General features: G+C 31.6%; 1 protein-coding gene across 12 annotated transcripts in view; it reads left to right on the top strand.

The window, feature by feature from the left end:
* PLAG1 (PLAG1 zinc finger) overlaps positions 1–17,850 on the top strand; it is a 69,182-nt gene that overhangs the window by 4,370 nt on the left and 46,962 nt on the right. For 3 of the 12 annotated variants that reach the window (XM_074278596.1, XM_074278639.1, XM_074278577.1), the window contains exon 2: positions 15,304–15,444. The exons of 7 other annotated variants lie outside the window; for them this stretch is intronic. The gene's annotated coding sequence lies outside the window, so the exon portion shown is untranslated. The remainder of the gene's footprint in view (positions 1–15,303; positions 15,445–17,850) is intronic. 2 more of the 12 variants (XM_074278614.1, XM_074278605.1) reach the window with 1 other exon arrangement.

Here is a 17,850-nt window from a genome sequence, read left to right as displayed (position 1 = left end):
AATCAAAGTGATAGTGCTACATTGGAGAGTTGAAAATGTTGCTGTTTTATGAATAATGAAGCTGTTTTAAAATTTGTAGGTTAATAAGCTGGGTGATTTCACTTGTATGGCTTCATTTACATTGCCTAGGCTCTTGTAGTATTTCTAATAGGTCTCTACATGTATTGAATCTGGTGAAATCTAAAACTTTTCTCTTTGTATTAATAATATCTTAGATTCTTAAATTCTTTGAGTAAAAGAAGAGTTTCAGGAGAAGTCTAAAACAAATGAATCTGTTCACCAAAGTTTAAGAGGAAAGGAAAAGGCAAAAGGGCTATAAATCCTCTCTTGAAAAATTTTATGTTTTAAGTGTTTTTCAAAAAATATTTGAACACTTCTTCAGAATAACAATTGGTATTCAAATCTGTACAAAAGTAAGCATTTAGATTACTTAAAATTTTAATGCAAACAGAAATTAGCAGAGTAGGCACCATATTTAACCAATTAGTAAATGTTTAGGTAGCCTTAGGAAAGTATTTACAAATAAGTTAAATATGATGGCAAGGTACATTTGTATTGATGAACTGTAAGCTAAATATGATTTTACAGTTCTTATATAGGGTTTCTTTCAGACATTGGACTAAGAACCCATCTTGTTGACAAAAATTTTACTTTTCAAAAATGTATCATTATTACACACAAGCAGTTTCAAATGCTTGTCACAGATTCTTCAAACCTGAATACAGTATATCAATATTTTAAATTTATAATAGACTATCATCAAGTTCATTTGTAAATTAAATTTATCAAAGGAAGTAAATGTTTAATTAATTTGAATTTAAATTTAAATTTTCATATTATAATAATTTTCCATACAATTATTGTTTAGTTATCATTGATTGAGGCCATGAGAAGCAGGCATATATGAAGACTTAGGAGACTTTGTTATAGTCCCACATTTGAAATTTTCCTTTTAAATAGATTGGCCTGCTGCCCAGTATTTTGCATTTTTACTTAGTACACCTGTCATTGCTGCTTCTTTACAGGGTAATATTGGCAAGAATATGGTGATGTGGACTACTAAGAACACACTTTGGTGTTTTGTTTTTTACTCTCTGTGTGGTGTTGAATTTGTTGTTGAATTGGGAGGGGGTTCCTTCACTTTTTTTTTTTTTTAATTTTTTTAGCTTATGATGTCTTATGAAACATTCTTAGAAGGGAGAAGGAATGTTATGTCACTTAAAAAAACTGAAGTGGTGTGATACTATTCACAGAGGATGGGGCTCTTCTCAGAATACATTTAAATTGTTAGTATTTAAATAGTCCCTGGATATCTTGTAAACAGAGTTACTGCAGGATCATGGTATTAAAACTAACCACAGTGTGTGTTGGGAATTTGAGATGACTACCTAAGAAATGTGTGTGCATACTTGCACATTGAGTGAGCGAACTTATGCAATTATATCTTAGGTTAACAGGATAAGCAGTTTTGTCTGAAACATTTCCCTATACTTTGTACTATCTTTTCTAAGTTAATATTTTTCTTAATCTTGAAAAACAAGTATTTCTAAAAATTAGAGAGTGTCAAAAAACCAATAAAAATTTATTTTATTTTATTTTTAAGATCAAAATTTTAACCAATAAAAATGTATACATGTATGAGTATAACTAAGGGGGAAAATGCACAAAATAGATGAGACTCTCAAGAATAGATAAGGATTTTTGAATAAAGTAATAATTATGATGAGTTTAAAATTTGACTTATGCAAATGCAGGACCAATAACTATAAAGCCAAATGTTAAAATATACAAAAAATAGGTAACCAGGAGAAGGGGGAACTTAAATGTTTTTTGCCATGTTACCATAGAGTGTGCTTTTTTGAATATGACCTTCCAAGTACCTTTCTTAAAGAAAGCTATTTTTTCCTTAATCACATTCAAAGAAGTTACATTTGAGAATTATTTTTTAGTGATTATTTGGGTTGAATTCCTTTTAAAAAGAAAACAATGTATTCTATGTTTTTTAAAATGTAGGATTATTTGAAATTATGATTGAGTGAAATAAATTAAGATTCTTGTGTTTTATTATTTTCATCATCAGAAACTATTGACAATAGAAAATTTAAAAAAATATCAGCAGTTCATCTGATAGTCAAAAATTTGCTTTTAGATTAATCAAACTAGGACAAAACTTTTTAGCCATAAACAACTCTTCTGGACTCTGTGGAACAAGGATGATCATTTTCTACAAACTTAATATAATTTAAAAGATGTAATGTGGCTACTCATTTCCAGAGTGCATTTTTTGTACATGGGTATGCTGTAGATTAAAAGAAATACTGCTTCATTTTAAACATTGAGTTATGTATTACTTAAAAATATGTAGTTTTGTTAATGTTTAGTATTAGAAATTTTTTATTTTACTGGAAAATATTTTGAGAGGTAGAGAGGCATTTTAATTAAAGGGGGATAGAATCTAAGAAATAAATAAATTTTTGCTTTTTAATCACTGATAATCAAGGTTCTGTGTTTAGTTAATTTCTTCAATCCTGAGAGGTGCATATTTTAATCACACACATTTTACTTTACATGCTATTATTTGGATTACATATTTTATTGATTATTTAGGATTGACATAGTCAATCTTCGAATATAGGTATAGGTATTAATTGACTTAACAAAAGAGCTGCCATATAAAGTTGACATCCTTTGGTCTATAGCTGCTCAATCAAGGAGTGTAAAAAGATACAATTATTCGTTTTGATTAAAATTTAGGGATATTCTAAAATAAAAAGTTAGAAAAAGGGGAATTAACTGCCCATGCTAAAATATCAAATTTAGATGTTGATAAAATTGTTTTAGTTCACTGGTACATAATTTAAGCAGTGTTTTTTCATTGTTATTAAGAAACTTTAAACCATTGAAACTTTGAGTAGCTCAAACGTGGTTGATGAAAATAGGTGACAGTTTAAGATAAAACCTATTGGATTTTCTCAGTTATTTGACTTTTTTTCTATAGTGCCTTAATATTGGTATTAAGGATAGAGAACAATTGCTTCCAAATGTATCCTAATAGAAAGATATAAGTAATGAATTAGGTTATAATCAGCTTTAGAAAAAGAAATAAAAATATTTTGTGGAATAAGATTGCCTTTTTATATACATCACTTTAGAATAATTTGTTAAGTATATTTTTACAAAGAAAACTGAGAAAAATTATATGTTTCCATGAAAATAAATCACTTTGATCTGGGGAGACCTCTTCCTAATTTAGATAAGACCTTATTTTCTTCATGTAAACTTGTGAATAAAGATGATTATGAACAGTGCTTATCATGGTAATCAGCATTGTCAGGTTTGGGTATCCTAAACTTTTAAAATACGATGTTTCCTAGTGCTTTTAAGAAATTGATTTTTATGCATTTTTAAGCTTTGTTCATTAAAAAAATTTCTCAATTGATCCATATTTTTAAGGCTTTGAGGCATTAATAATATTTTAAAGGAAAAAAATTCTGGAAATTTTTAGGGTTTCATATTAGATGAGAATGAATTAGGCTGTACAATAAAATAGGAAAGTAAATTGCACCAGTGTTCTAGGAGCTGTCCCAGCAGTTAAAAGTTAGAGAAGGGTAAAAAGGTCTGAAAAAGAAGCAGATTACCAGTAGATAGTGTAAGAACCTTTCTCACTGTGATACAGTGTTTTATCTTTTTTCTTAGAAGCTGTTTTTGACATTTTCAGAGTTATCTGCGTGTATACATAAAAATAATGTACAGGTTAGCTTTAGCTTAGTTTAATTTATTTCATTATGTTTTGGGAAATTTTTGCCTTTCAGTAATAAGAACAACCCTGCATAGGTGAATATAAATTAAATGATTTAAGATAAATTGGTTTTTGGTCTAATTTATATTTTTTTTAACAATTAATATAATTTATTGGAAGTAGGAGAGTTTTAAAATTTCAGCTGGAGAGTATGAACCTTTTAAAACAAAGAAAAATAAATTAAATGTTATTTTTCTTTGAATATTTTTGTTTATTCCCTGAAGTTTTAAAAAATGGTTGATATTTACAAAGAAGGAATAAAGGCCTTCATATGGCAGATATTACAAGGTAATTGATGATCATACATTTTAAAGGTTAGATGATTATATAAGCAAATAGTTTTCAACAGCATGATCAAATTTGTCAAGGTTTAAAATATTCTGAATTTTTTCCTGTTTATTAAAAGAAGTGAGAAATAGGTAGGAATTGTTTCTTGATATAAAAATGCTTTGTAATCTGTTAGCTTATTTAAAATACATTTTCACTTATAACCTTTCAGATAATCATTTTTAGGATATTTTAAAAACTTTTAAAATGTATGTATTTCAGGAATGTCACAGGTAATGTTTTCTTTAATAAGCTTTCATAATTAGTAATAGCTTAGTCTATGAGTAAGCTCTCTAAGCAACTTCATTTAAAACTTTGTTTTAAGAATAATTGTTTTCCTTTAATAAAATTGATCTTCTAAAGTGTCATGTTATAGAGGAGGTTGTTAACTTGAAGTTCACAATGAAACAAAAAAAAATTTAGATGATAATTTTTGTTATCTTTAATATGGTAAGAATGACATTACTTTTAAAATATGGGATGATATGAATAAGGTAACTACCTCTGAGGTCTTTGAATTATATTCACAGGTGTAGAAGAAAAAGGAGGAAGAGTAGAAGATAGATTTTTAGTTTATTCATATATCAATCTTGAGAGATACTAATTGATTTTCTAACTAAATGTATTATTACTAACCTTCAATTTTACACATTTTTTAGATAACTTATCTAAAAGTCAGAATTATGTGAGAATGTAAAGAAACTTTTATTGGCACCAAGTACCCTTGGGCTCTTAAGAAGTTATTGCAAATTCAGTTTTATATCTATATACAGTCATTTGTGTGTATAGCTGTGCTTTGGCTATGCTTATATATTTCATTCTCAGTGCTGCCACCCTGTGTGTGGCAATGCCTGTCTATGGCAGTAGTGTGTTACGCTGATTTTTCAATGCTATACTATCAAACTGTACTATTCCAAATTGTTGCCTGAAGAGACTAGTGTTTAAAGAAAATTTTAAAGTTATTTAGATTTTCTTTGCTTTTTCTTGTTTTTGTTTGATGCTATGTCATTCAAGGTATAAAAAGGCACAGAATTAAAATGTTTAACATTTAGAAGCCAAAAGTAGAGTTCAGGAACACTTCTTTGAAATAGTTTTCAGATATATTTTTTAGTTCTCTAAATCAGGTTGCCTTTACACTTGTCTTAAGGTCAGCTTTGAAGTTTGATAAAAGGAAAACAAAATTTATTTTCCTCTAAAGATGAGAACTATTATGTTTTGATTTTTTTTAACTGAAGTTTTATTTTTAAGTAAATTTTCCCCAAATTTAAAAAAAAAAAAAGTTCATTGAATGTGATAGCCTTTTTTTTTTTTTTTAAACTAATATCTGTTGATCAGAACTATCTGCTTAACTTAATATTATGGAACTTGAAATATTAAATAATTCCTTGTTTTATGACAGTAGTTTGTATAGCACTGTACAGTAGTTTTCTAAATACTTCTTTAGATCCTTGTAACAAACCTGTGAGGTCAAGACAAGAAGTATTATGAGAGGGACAAATTCTGATTTTGAGCTTTCTCTCTGTTATATTGGGAGAATTCTGTTTGCTTGACTTATAAGTGAAATTTGTTGGAAATAAATTCAGAATTTACTAATATTATAGTAAAAGATTAATTGTTTAATAAATTTACTGTTTATTTTCATATCTTTAATTAGCCTTTTTCAGAAATAAAGATAGTTAAATGTTCAAGTTATAGAGAATGTCACATCCTTACTAATTTTTAAAAGTTCTAATTAAGAAATTGTAACTTTATTGAAACACTATTACGTTAAGAATTTCTTAATTGAAAACAATTGTTTCATTTAATTTTTAAGGTAAAATTTTTCTAGGGTAATTTTCCTAATTTAACTTAAGAAAAGCAAAAGCAAAATATTGTGAATTTAAAATAGAGGAGCTTTTAAAATTTTTATTCTTGATTTATGGAAAAAAATGTGGTAGTATAAATTAAAATTAAGATTTTAAATATTTACTGCCCAGTAGGTCTGACTAATCCTAAATGCCAAACATTTAAATTAGAATTGCTATTGATATTCTTGCCTTCCACAAGAGTTGAAGGAACACAATACTTAGTTTGGGGTTTGTTTGACTTATAAATTCAGATTTAGTGAACTCTGGATTCTAAAGATTTTATTGCATATAAAGAGGTACCTGCATACATTTGGGCAATTTGGGATGCCTTTCCCTTCCTGTTTGGAAGGATAACTTAATTTATATTTAAAAATCAGCTTTGATCATTATTGAAGCATTATGACTTATGAGTACTTGTAAGAAATATTCAGTTACATATAATGTTTTATAGAAGCTGGTTGTAAGAAATAACTAAGAGGCTTGGTTACAGAGGCAAAGACTCAAGGTCACAAGATGAGTTGTTGATTTGGAATTTACTACTGTACAAATTCGGAAAAGTCATTTAATTTCTTAGGGCCTCCATTTCTACATCTTCAAATAATATGGTACCATTTATTAAGTCTTATAGTAAAATTCATTGTTTCTATGATTATAATTCTCAATCTCTGAGTTTCTAGCTTGTGGTTAACTATGTGACATGTTTCAGAATTAGTGAAATTAAAATTAGTTTTATTAAAAAAATTTTTTTGAGAAAGAAATAACTTTTTACTATCTGTTTCTTATTAAAAATCACAGAGGATGTAATATTTACCAAATTTCAACCTTATCAATTTATATAATTTACTTTTTTGTGGTTTTTAAAATCTTAAATGCTAGAAAATACTGCTACCATTTTGATTGGGTACTCATTTCTTTTCCGATAATTTTTTTTTTTTGTAAAGTTTAATACGAATCATACGTTTTGTGGGAGGGGAAATTTTTGTTAATAATTTTTATATGTTACTATAAGGAATGAAGTAAAAATCAAACTTTCCCCTGTGTCAAGGGAAGGAAAGAAGCATTTATTAAGTGCCTATTGTGTGCAAGACACCATGCTGAGCATTTTATAAATATTTCACTTGGTCCTTACAACAAATCTGGGAAATAGGTGTTGTTATCCTCATTTTATAGTTGAGGAAATTAAGATACACAGATTATGTGGCTTGACTTGGCCACCTAGTAATATAATGTCTAGCTTCAGATTTAAACTTAGTTCTTTTGACACTAGGCCCAGCATTCTATCCACTTAGCCACCTAATTGAATCAAAATGATCCACTAAGTATGGGCACTTTTCAATCTATGAACAGCTTGTGTTCCAAAAGACTAGAATATTGGAATGTATTTTACCATAGAAATGATATTATGAAAAATGGTTAGATTATCAAACTAACCCCACAATGTAGCCCATAAAGTACGATAGATCCCTAATTAACATCTATAACCATTTTTTTCTGTTGGAAAAATATATTCAATATTATAAATTAAAATAACAGGGACATAAAATAATAATAAGCCCTCCCCAAGTTCCCACTTCAGTCAGCAAGGAGTTGTGGTTTTCAGTCTTGTCGAACTCTTTGTGACTCCATTTGGGATTGGAGGAACTGAGTGAGATATAGAAGGTTAAGTGACTTGCCCAGGGTCACATAATGAGTATCTGAGATCAGATTTGAACTCAGGAAGATGAATTTTCCTCATTCCAGTCCTGGCACTTGATCCACTGTACCACTTTATATGACCTATTAACAAGGAAATATTTCCTTATTTTTTCTTTCTTTTTATGTCTTTAGTGAATTTCTGTATGGTTGGGAATTGGGGGGAGTGAGGATAATGGTACCTGGGAGGGATGGGGATTAATTATGGTGGTTTATAATGGATGAAGGGAATGGGAGGCCTGGAATTTTCCCCCCTCTCTCCCCTCATTCTTCTCTCTTATTTTCACTCACCAGTCCTTATGGAGAAGACAAAGTCCCTATGCTTCATGAGATAAGAAATTATATGCAAAAATTATTACAATGTAAGATAGATGTGGAATTATTAAAAAAGCACCAAAAATGTTATTGGAGTTCAGAAGAGCAATGGATTACTGAGAAAAAAGGTATTTGTTTGGACTTTTTGACCAGTGTAGTGCAATGGAAAGAATGCTCACTTAGGAGTCAAAAATCCTGGGTTGAATCCTGAGTATGTTACTTCTTGTATGATTTGGGATATCATTGAACCCCACTGTGTCTCAGTTTCCTTATCTGTAAGATGAAGTGATTGGAATAGATGATCAGCCTCCAAAGATCATTAAATCTACAAATTTTGTAGAGCAAAGATACTTAATTCTTTTGTTCTTAATCTTTTTTTGTCATAGATCCCTTTGGCAGTCTGATTATTTTATGCACAAAATATAGTACATAGAAATAGAGGAAACCAATTATATTAAAATAGTTATCAGAATGGCTTAAAAAATTCATGTACTCTATATAAGGAAGCCCAGTACTTTCCCAATATACTACATGTCAAAATAATATGATTTCCTCATTGGGGTCACTTATCAAGGACAGAGAAGTTAAAGGTAAAAACTCAGAAAAAGAAATAATGAAAGAGAGAGAGTGAAAAGAAGAGTAAATACAATGAGATTATAGCTTCTGTCTTCTATTTGAAAGGTCTTTGTTCCAAACACTTCCCCAGGAGATCTCAAGTACTCATGGACAGTTCCTCCAATAGAGCTGTTTTCCCCCTGTCCAAGGAGATCTTTTAAATTCTTCCATCAGAGAAACCTTTGTTTTCTGCTCTTTTGAAACTACCTCAACATACTCTAATAAATGTTTAAGAATGAATAGTAGACAATTAGAGATTCATAAGATGTCAAAAATGGAAGGCATTTTAGAGATGATAGTCTAATCCTTTTTTTTTTTTTTTTTTAAATGATTGAGAAAACTGAGCCCTCTGAGATCTTTGACCCAGAGCTAAAAAATGGAAAGCAAGGATTAGAATCTTGACTTCTGATCCTCAGTGCATTGTTCTTTCTCTTGCATTACAGCAATTTTAACTAGGGTGAAATGGAGAAAACAGTGGGCTTAGAATCAGAAAACATACATTCAGCTTTCCCTTCAACTGCTTACTAGCTGTGTGACCACAGTCAAGACACTTAACCATTGTGAACTTACTCATTTGTAAAATGAGAATGGCAATAAATCTTACTACTCATTGAAGTGTTTGAAATTGAAGGTTTGTTAAAGCATAATATCAAGTAGAATTGTCAGCTTGAATAGGGTGCAATGCATTGCATGGAATATTGCATAAAGTATTCTCTCTGGGAGCTGCATGACCAGAAGAGAAGCAAGGAATAATTGATAGATATTTTATGTGTATTCATTTAATATTAAGTGAACTAAGCATGGCTCTCAGTACTTTAGTATGAATAACTCTGTGGTTATATGAAAGGATGTGAATGAATCATTCATATTGAGAGACGTGGATAGGTTGCAGTGAAAGTATTATGTACCACAGAATTGTGAGAAAATATTTTGTAAAGCAAAAAGAACTGTATAAAAATAGCTATATTCTTTCCAAGAATCAACATCACATGAAAACAGGCCATAGTTCCTAATAGTCTTCTTAGTCCAATTCTATATATTTTCTCACAATTCTGTGGTACATAATACTTTCACTGCAACCTGTCCAGCACACTAGTACATCTAGTACACTAAGAAATTAATCTCCAGTTTTGGTACAATAAGAACTTCCTATTTTTTTTTTTATTTGATTTATTTTCAAGTAATAATTTCTATTCTGAGTGAACATCATATAGTTACATGTATTTTAATAGACATGCATGTATATAACATAAATGTAATTTGGCTGGTGATCTTTTTGTCAAAATCATATTTTCCAAATAGATAACATGCATACCTTAACACACCAATATTTCCTTTAAGAATCATAAACTAGTATGTAACTTTATTCTAATTTCATCCTCCTTGCCATTTATTAAGCTCTCATAAGGCATATGGATTTATATTTGACTATGGGTTTTAAGTGAAATAGCTAAATGTAGACTCTGTTGCTAAAGAGCTTATGATCTCCTCAAAAGACACAGCTGGCAAATACAGATAAAATACACTAAGTAAATCTTGAATAAGCAACATTGCTAATATACATATTATCCAATAATACCTCACTTTTTAAAAATCATTAAGCAGGGCCATGTTTTCCCACATAAATTTTCTATATAACTGGTATTTAATCTTTCAGGTGCCAAAATTTTGTTTTAACTATTTTGTATCTGAATTTTTAAAAAGCATTTATATATCTTTTTTAGAATGTGAGATATATTTAAATTTTTCTTGATGACTCAATTGTCAGTATGAAAATTATTGAACTTTGATATCATACAAGAATAATTGAGATATATTGGATCTTTTGCTACTATACCAAATGGATCCATATTATTTTTAAATCTTAAATTTTTCTTTATAGTTATAACTTTTCTGTCTTTTCTTTGGCTATTAGCTGTCACTTCTGTGATACCTTTGCTTAACTTTTAGTAGCAATTCTATTAACTCTTCTGTAGAGTAGGAAAGAATGTTTGAGTGAATAGATTAAGGATTTGAGTCTTCTTTCTCCCACTTACCAGCTGTGTGATTCTGCACAAAACATTTCATTTTTCTGAGTCTTTATTTCCTCACCTATATAATGGGCATAATTCTTGTGTTGCCTTTTTCAAAGGGTTGTTATAAGAAGTCATGTTTAAGTTGCACAGGTCCATTTAAATACGAACTCCTTGGTTGTTGGTAAGAACCAGAGGTGCCTGCTTGTGAATAAAATGCATAAGTTAATTTAGTGCAATAATTTTGTGACATCTCATTTGACTATTCAGAGGCTTTCCTTTTTCTTCCTTCAGCATTTTTACCTATATGCAGGAGAGGCGAGGTTGCTGGATATATGAAATGTTATTTAGGATAGATTTATGCTGTACTGCTAATTAGCAGCATTTCATGTTTTACTTATTGACTCTTTTACCATTCTAGACCTCCTCAAATCCCGTTTCAACTTTTCTGAACAGATGACTCTGCTTTATAATTTACTGAAAAGATTGAAATCATTTGAGTTCCCTCTCATTCCAGTTTCAAAGCTTCTCTGTCCTCATCCAATCTCTTGTCCTTACTTTCTATTTGTGAAGATGGAAATATCTTTCCTTCTGGCTATGGCTAACCCAATCATCTGTACCCTCAGTGCCATCTTTTTTCCAAGTTATTCAGGACATCACTTCATCTGTCATAATAAGTAAGAAGATTCTAAGAAACACTTAGCTTTCATCAGATCACCAGGCCCAGATAAACTACATTTTTGAGTACTAAAAAGAAATGGTGGACATTATTGGCAAACCTTAGAGCAACAGGGAAAGTGTTAGAGGACTGAAGATGAACAGATGTCTTGAATTAAAAAAAACAAAAAACAAAAAAAAAACCAACTTAGCTTTATTTTCTGGTTAAATCCTAGATCATACAATTAAAGGAATGGTTGAAGATGGTTAATTGAATGCCCATCTAGAAAAGGGATTATTTAAAAACAACAACAACAACAATAATAGGTCATAGTTAAAGAACCTAGTGAACTGGTAAGAAAGCATTCTTCTCTTGGCAGGAAGACGGTGACTACTTTGGCAGAATGTTGTATTGTCAAACACAGCTTCTGCATTGAGGATTTTTGCTTAACTTTTTCTTCGAGGGAAGTTTTAGTTAGAGGAGGGTGAATTATTTTCAGAAATAACTGTGATGTAGAAACTATAGAAGAGGAAAGCCTTATGACCATAGTTTCTCTAGAAAGATAAGATGGTACAGTGGACAAGAAACTAGAATTAGTATCATAAAAATTGATTTGGATCATGGCTCTGCCATTTTATGACATCCAGGAAATCCCTTACTATCTTGACCTTGATTTCCTCATGTATAAAATGATGAGAGTTGTACAAGATGTTTTCTGCAGTCTCTTTGGCCTGTGATCTATGGCCAGATGATCTGTAAGGTGCCTTCTAGCCCCGAATCTTTGAATCTATAACCAATAAAATTTTATTTTAAAAAGAATTAAACAAGTTATGCTAGACAAACTTCATTTCCTTTCTTCACAGTTAACAAGTTTGTAGTTACCTAGATTTTTACAAAGTACATAGGAAATATCTTGCTATTTTAGGGGGGAAATGGAGAGATATGAACTATTCCATAACATAATTAGATCAGTTTTTGAGCTGATTAAATAGCCCATCCCAAAAAGTAGTTTTTTAGTGATTCATTGTCTGTTGGAAGGCAATGGATCATGCTTTGCTCAGCTCAGTTTATTATTTTTATTATCGACATTGTTAAAGGCATAGGTAGCACAGAGCTGTAAGGTATAACTAACACAAGTGACAAAGTTGGAGTCCAAAAGATCCTGAGAGACTACATCACTGCACAGAATTTAATAATACTTGTATTAAGTTGTTGAAGATTGAAGAAAGTGTACAGAGAAGAAAAATATTATATAATACAATAATGTAAATGAAAATATCATACACAGATTAGTTGCAATGACCAGCTTTGGTTCTAAAGAATAGATGATAAATACCCTTCCTTTAAGCAGAGGGAGAAAGAACTATGGATATGGAAATTGCATATGTTATCATATATGGTTATTCTGTAAAACATATTTGTTTTACATTATTATCATCATTATTAAAATAAATATATTAATGCCTTTTGTTTTTATAGCTTAGTCTTAGGAACAACAGCAATTAAGCAAAAATATCTTCACTTTTGACACTATATGCAAAGTAGACCCATGCTCTTCTGCTTTGAGTAGAAGTTTTTCAGTTATTAAGGTCAACTTTTTAAGTGATCCTTTCATATTGTATTTACTGTGCATGTTTATTGTTTCTCCTTCATTCTGTATCAGTTCTTCAGTTTTCCTAGGTTTCTCTAAATTCCCTTCCAGCTGTTTCCCCCTGGGCAAACATCTTGTTTACATCTCTATCTTGTTTACAGTTTCTGCTAGCAAAAAAATGTTGCTGTAAACATGTTGATATGTAAATGGTTTTTTCCCGAAAATACTTTCATCTATTTTATTAAGTGAAACCTGACTTTCCCCTAAGGTTACCATCTTCCTTACTCTGTTCAAGTTGAGGGCACCTTTTCTTACCTCTTTTCTCAAGGCATTGGATAGAGATTATATTTGTCTTACTTGATATTGGCATATTGCAGTGATGCTGTCACTCAGAAAGTCTTTTTAAGTTCTTGCTAATGAATATATATTCAACAGTCAATAAATCAAAAGGCACTTAAGTGTTTACTATATACCAGACACAGTGTAAGTTGTTGGAAATATAAAGAAATATAAAAAGGAAGTAGTGGTTCTTGCCCTCAAGCAGCTTATATTCTATCTTGGGAGACAAGCACATATTTAAGTATATTTAAAATAAATACATGAATACAAGATAATTTGGGAGTCCTTGTCACCCCTTTCTGTCTTAACACAGCACCATGCCTGGTTCTGATGATTTGGTAGTTCTGTAGTCATTTTTTGTTTTTATTCTACCCTGGAATCTGTCCCTATTACTTTGTTTTTATTAAATCTAAAACTAATATAGTAGCAGTTCCATACTGGTTTAGATGGCTTCTTAAGAGAAGAATAGAGGAATTGGGGAGACGTTTATGTGGAGTATAGTTTATGTATTAGTAAGTTAACTAACATATTTAAGGTACCTGTTTACTCAGATTCCCTGAATGTCAAGCAAGAAGACTAAATAACAATGGTGCCATATTTTTCTTAGCTTAGCAGTATGATAACTGACATATTTTGAGACTAACATTCAACCATCTGGGACTGATTGTCTACTAACTGCCCATAGGCAGAGTTTTACCCAAAATGACTTAGTAATACAGCCGCGACAGAATAGATAATGCTACTTTTTCAGTGTTTTGGAATCCTGAACTTTCTCAAAGCATCTGGGCATTCTTTCTCACCTTTCTCAATGATTTTGCCTCCTAATTTAGTCTTCCTAACTGATTTCCAATTTTTATCTTTGATGGCTTGATAGTTATGTTAACCTTTCTAATACCTCTGATTTACAGTATCTCTGCCTCAACTCTTATGAACATCTCCATTTTTCTTATAATAGGGATAGCTCATATTTACATAGCATTTTTATGTTTGCAAAGTATTTACTATAACATTATTTAATTTGATTGTTAATTCACTCTGAGTAGGTAGTATAGGTATTATTTTTGTCATTTTATAGAAGATTCACAGAGATTAAATGACTTGTCTGCATGGCACAGAGCTCATTTCATCTGAAGGATTCAGACACAGATGTGTTCACCAAGTCTAACTCTCTTCCACAACTCCACAATTACTTCAATACTTCCACTAGTCTACCAAGGAGTTCATACTCTGGAGCTTACTATTACTTAATTGATCCATCTCTAAGACCTCAACTCTGAAATTTTTCTAACTGTATTCCCCTTCCTTTCCTTTGCTTCTTAAAAACATATCCTTTCCCTTCTTTCTAACATAATCTCTGATTTTTTCTTCATATTCCAATTCATCACTCCTGAATTTCCTTTTCTTTGAGCAAAGACTTTGGATGAGTTCTTCTTGTTAATGTTGTACAAGAAGGATATTCTTCAAGCATGACACCCAGACAAGACACTAACAAGATATGTTAGACAAGATAAGGTCCCTTCCAATTAATTCTGTGATTCTTTGATTTCCTTCCTAGTTAATCTTGACTTCATAGTTAGCTATTTTGCCCCTAAAATTTGTTTTCACTCTTGAATCCCTTTCCTCCTTCCCATTCTACCGTTAATCAGTCAATACTTATTAAGCACCTGCTTTGTGCCAGACTCTACATTAAACACTTGGGATACAGTGAAAAGTAAAAGACAACTCTTGCTTTTGGGGAGTTCATAGTTTCATGCGAGAGACTAGATGCAAATAACTGGAAATAATCAATAGAGAAAAAAAAGGCACTAGAATTTAGGGCATCAGGAGAGGTTTCCTGTAGAAGGTGGAATTTTAGTTAGAAATTAAAGAAAGTTAGGAAATCAAGGAAGTCAAGATGAAAAGGGAGTATTCTATGTGTGGGGGAGAGCCGGTGAAAATGCCTGAAGTCAGGAGATGGAATATCATGTTCCAGCAGTAGCAAAGAGGCCAGTGTCATTGAATCAAAGAGAGTAGGGAGAAAAGGGGAATAAGGGCTAAGAAGACCGGAAAGGTTGGTGTAGGTTGTGAAGGACTTTCAATGCCAAACATATTTCTATTTAATCCTGTAGGTGATCAGAAGCCACTGAGATTGATTGAGTAAAGGAGTGACATGGTCAGACCTGTGCTTTAGGAAGATCACTTTCACAGCTTAATGGAGGATGACTTGGAGAGGGGAGAAACTTCTGGTAGGCAAACCAACTATAGTCCAGGTATGAGGTGATGAGGATCCACTGGGGTGGGCAGTATTCTGCAACTCCCAAGTGGCTAAAGTCACAAAATTATTCTAATTGAAGTCACTCTTAATTTTATGCTGTTCACAGTAGTTCTTACGTTCTATCCCATGTTATCCTATCTCCTACTCGATTGTAAACAATAAAGGTAGAGACTATGTCTTCATTAACTTTGGATCTATTCATAATACATTTTTACGTTTGCTAAATTATTAAGTGCCATGGCAGTGTTAGAAATTAAACAGGGAATCTAAAGAAGAGATGGTATATAGTTGTTAGAGGAAAGAGTTTAACACAATGGGAGAAAGGTATGTTCTCTCTACCTAAGATTTGGAAGAATATGCAAAAGAAGGAGGGAGTTTATTTAAGCATTAAGCTAGAGAACAGATTTGAAAGCATCTTAAGTTAGAAAGAAAGAATTCTTAAAAGGAAATTTGAATCTTGGAATTTAAGAATTGAGTATAGGTCATGTGCAACCCATTGATTTGTGCTGAAAGACATTTAGATAGTTAAGTCTCAAATCTAAGTCTTTTGATAGTCTAGTGTTCCTTCCATAAAACCACATCAAAAAGGAGTAAGAACCTGTTGGAGCAAAGGAGGAATACATATGAATACCACCTACTACCTTCCTAAAGGAGGAGGCAATTTATGTTTTATTTCACTTTTTTTTTTTTTAAATGGAAAATGGCTAATGAGATCTCTTTCATTGAGATGTAAAAATAAAATAGTATTTGAAGGGAAGGGAATGGAAAATATTAAAAGTTTTTAAATTATGTTTTTTATTTTTAAAATTCAAGGCTGTGATATTTAATTTTCAGAAAATTTTCTTAATAAAATATTTAGTTGCAGTATTTTTGCTTTAGATGATAGAAAAAAGTCCAGTTGGGAATGTTCTATAGATAGTAGAAGGAAAACTCTCTTTCCTTCAGATATATGTAGTCATAGAAATATCACTAACTCTATGATAGTTTTGAACTGATTTTCTATAAGCAGATAGCTGACTCCAGGTGTTTTATGGAAGCTTTGCAGTGACATGGCAGAAATTCCTGCTCCACACCTCCTTCCTTCTTCCTTGTTCACTTGCCCAAACAGAACTAGTTGGCCTTGGAATGCAAACATGTATTAAGAGCAGTATTCACTCATGCCTGCCAGGAAAGCTGGAGAAGAGAATCAGTGTCACTTAAGGGGTCTATTGAGATTATTTAGCTTCTCAAATCTCACATGTCACTTGGATCTCTCCTAAATACTTAACTCTAATAGAAGTTATGATATGGCCGTGATTTGTCTTATGTATGGATTATAAAACTCTTAGGGGAAAAGATCATATCTTATTTCATTTTTGTATTCCCCAGTACCAAGTCCAGTGCATCATGTGTGATAGATATTTGTTGTTTGAACTGAATTAAATACAGCAAGAATTTTAGAGAAGTAACAAAATTAGAATTTGGTTCCTAATAACATGAATAGTTCTAACATAAACAGTTATTTGACTACAAATAAAAGCAAGTAATGTAGATAAAATAGATGCTTTGCATAGCCACTGTTTCAAACTATATCCCTCAGCTCAACCCCCTTGATGTCTCTCATTCTAAAGTTTCCCATTCCATGCGCTGTGCTCTCTGGAATGCCTGTTTATGGGCAGAAAGCTTGCTTTTATTTTTCATCTTTTCCTTCTCTAGTCCTCCTGTCTTCTGGCCCTCACTGAGCTCTTACTCCTTGCTGGTGACACAGCCTCCCTGGCCACTTTTCCCATTATTGGTTTATTTTCACTCATTTTCCCCTCACTCACTTGTTGAGATGAAGGAGATAGAATAACTTTTATTACTTCTAAATTCTCTGACTACTGGGATCATCCAGTGATCTCCTTTGAGATCATTCAATGCATAACTGTCATTCAATCAAGATTCTGGTAGCTGTTGTCTGTCAGTCCCCAGGACACTCCCCTTCTTTCCTCAATGAACTTACTGCCTAGATCAGTCTTTCTCTTTTCCTCAACTCCTGCCCTCATGCAACCTACATATTTATAATTTACTCAATCCTAATTATTGTTCAATTTATCCATGCCCCATCAACTACTCCTGCACTCCACCTCAGCCACATATAGTCATATCTCTGGTCTTACTATAACTCACAAAGTTCCTGTTTCTATGTTCATGAACTCTGAAATTCCTTTCTCCATCACCTGTCCCTCTGTCCTGCAACCCCCAATCCTGTTCTTTGTCCACATGATGACCTCTGATCTGTTGACCCTTCATTTTTTTCTTATGTTATCCTCTCTATATACTCTCTTCTCTTCCCCATTTTGACCCCTTCATGAATCAGTTCAACTCTATACTTGCTCTTATTTCGAGTCTCTTATTCCTTATCATAGCCCCTCCAAGCCTT

Source organism: Sminthopsis crassicaudata, chromosome 1 (genome assembly GCF_048593235.1).
Source record: "Sminthopsis crassicaudata isolate SCR6 chromosome 1, ASM4859323v1, whole genome shotgun sequence".
NCBI lineage: Eukaryota > Metazoa > Chordata > Mammalia > Dasyuromorphia > Dasyuridae > Sminthopsis > Sminthopsis crassicaudata.
Note: the sequence above shows the minus strand (reverse complement) of the source record. Positions and strands in the feature narration are given on the sequence as shown.